This window comes from Pocillopora verrucosa, chromosome 1, assembly GCF_036669915.1.
Source record: "Pocillopora verrucosa isolate sample1 chromosome 1, ASM3666991v2, whole genome shotgun sequence".
Classification (NCBI taxonomy): domain Eukaryota; kingdom Metazoa; phylum Cnidaria; class Anthozoa; order Scleractinia; family Pocilloporidae; genus Pocillopora; species Pocillopora verrucosa.
The window spans coordinates 3220301-3222800 of NC_089312.1; the positions used below are offsets into that span (position 1 = coordinate 3220301).

The 2500-nt window shown below is 39.4% G+C and overlaps 1 protein-coding gene across 2 annotated transcripts in view; it reads left to right on the top strand.

The window, feature by feature from the left end:
* Positions 1-2112: 2112 nt before the first annotated feature.
* Positions 2113-2500, top strand: part of LOC136279551 (uncharacterized) — an 8111-nt gene continuing 7723 nt past the window's right edge. The window contains exon 1 of one of the 2 annotated variants that reach the window (XM_066163500.1): positions 2113-2436. The gene's annotated coding sequence lies outside the window, so the exon portion shown is untranslated. The remainder of the gene's footprint in view (positions 2437-2500) is intronic. The other variant, XM_066163496.1, reaches the window with a different exon arrangement.

Consider the following 2500-nt stretch of genomic DNA (forward strand, 5'->3'; position numbering starts at 1 on the left):
CAAATATTTCAGACAAATGACGCATGCACGGCTTTGGAAGAATGTTATCTTATGAGCAATATCCCGAAGAGAAATCTCGCCTCTGGTTGTCATCTTTTAAAAAAAATTGGAGGACTACTCGACGTAACTACAAACACATGCCTCAAATCTTGTGCATATCATCCAGATTCCGAGTGCTGTACCTTCTTTCATGGGAATTTGGGCGATCCGAAGTCCTCTGAAGATTCACTGTTATACTTGTATGTCATTTTAAACATGTTGAAGTCGGCTGATCTACACGAACCTATCCTAAAACCGGTCATTCGTCATGGGAGTTACTACATCACGGGCGACGAGCGGGGATAGAAAAAACGACCCAAATACGAGTGGTCAGCGGTGAAACAACTTTCATTTTCATATATAGACAGATCATTTGTAGTATCGGGAAACAATCGTGTTGTAAAGCCGAAGTGTAAACAGTTTACTTCGCTAAATAAAATGTTAAGCAATTCAAAAGTGTTGATTGTACATATATCTTTTACTGCTTTACTAAACAATGAAGGCATCGGTGGCATCCGAAAGGTACCAAGAAGAATTAAATATACGTTTTGTAGTTGCAGAAAACAATCGTGTTGTAAAGCCGAAATGTTACCAAGTTACACTTCGCTACTTAAAAAGTTAAGCAATTTTCCTCAAGCTTTAACTGGAACAATACTTTTAATGCTCTATAAACCAACGGAGGCATCGGGAAAGGCATTGGCGACACCGGGAAAGGCATTGGTGACACCGGGAAAGGCATCAAGAAGAATGATATTCACGTTATGTAACTTGTTGTGTGACGAAAAAAACGTATCTTGACTTGTTCAAAGCATTAATCACAGTTGGCTTCCTTTTCACTTGAATTTTGTATACACAGCCTAAGATGAGAAATTTAAAATTTCTATCAGCTGAAGTTCTTTTACTGCATATTATATCTATTCAATCGCCCCCAATTCAAGTGGAAAAAAGGCAAGTAGAAAAACACTGAGCTTCGAGAAACAGCCATGTTAAGGCTAATGTATTTACCATTCCTTAAATATTTACAATCAAGACCACTCGTTTAGGAGATCTTTTCTCAAAAGATCCACACGTGCAAATAATGCTGTTTTCTGTTCGAAATGTTTTTCTTCCTATTCAATTGAACAACTGACTTAGCGTTTAAGCCGAGAAAAAAATCACAAAGTTTAAATTCTGGGATGTTGTCCACTGTTGGCTCCATCAAGTTACGATTCTGCACCATTGACGCTCGTGAAAATCTATCTTAATTGACTACCAAGGACTGTATTTCTTATCTTGCAAATTAAGGTCTGTACATGACATTAAGTTCATCATCTGGCTCGTTGTTATAGTCAGCTTTAAAATTTAAACTCTACTGGTGCTGACAAGAAACCACCCTAAGGGCAGGTGAAATGTTGCGTAAGCGTCTCCGCGAAAGGCACATCCAGACAACTTGCATGGAAAAACTGGCCGCAGCTATCGCAACCAAGCCAATCCTTTCCATCGTCGTCTTTGCAAATCTTACAGACCGCGGTCATCCATCTCTGCTCTGTTTCCCTCGAAATATCCAAAACAATAATTGCCTTCAACAGAAAAGCCATCGAGATGTTCTTTCAAAAAGTCGATCTCTAAATCTCTTAACATTGTTGGGTTTTGGTCTTCATCCATGGTAAAATCTTCCAGGAAAAGCAAACTACAGTGCGAAAACCAAGTTCCTGCCAAATTTGATTGACATTTTTGACAACCGGAAATCATGGTACTTTTTTTTCGTCACGCACGTCACGCAGCTAGCTACAAACCATATATATAATTATTCTTGGTGCCTTTCCAAATGCCACTGACTCTCTCTCTGAAGCCTCCATTGTTTATTAAAGCAGTAAAAGATATGAGTTCAATCAACACTTTTGAAAAATTGCTTAAACTGTGAAGTAAACTGTTAACATTTCGGCTTTACAACACGATTGTCTCTGGAACAACAAATTATATGTCTCTATATGAAGTATAAAAGCTGTTTCACCGCTGACCGCTCATATTTGGGTCGTTTTTTCTATCCCCGCTCGTCGCCCGTGATGTGGTAACTCCCGGTCGTGTGTCAAGGTTGATGTGGCCGCGGGCTGTTAGAAACCTCTAAACTGGAAATTTTTGAAGCAAACTGCGGCTTAGTGTCGGTTGCACGGGGAAGATTGAGTTTTTAGTGAATTGAAATGAGACTACAGTATGTGCTTGAATTTTGCGTCGCATTTGTGGCCGCACGGTCATTTTGAGCTTGGATTTTTCGCTTCTGGGATCAGGCGTTCGGAAATGGAGTGTTCAGCATTGGGCTTTTCTTATGTACGTTGAAAACCTCGAAATGAACAACTCGCTAAAATGGGCTCTTTTCATCAAAGTAAGCGGTCAGATAACAAGCGATACACTGTGGAAGTAAGGGGAGGTATTTTTATTGAGAATTTGACGTATTTTTTTATTCCATTAAACGGTCGTAAAT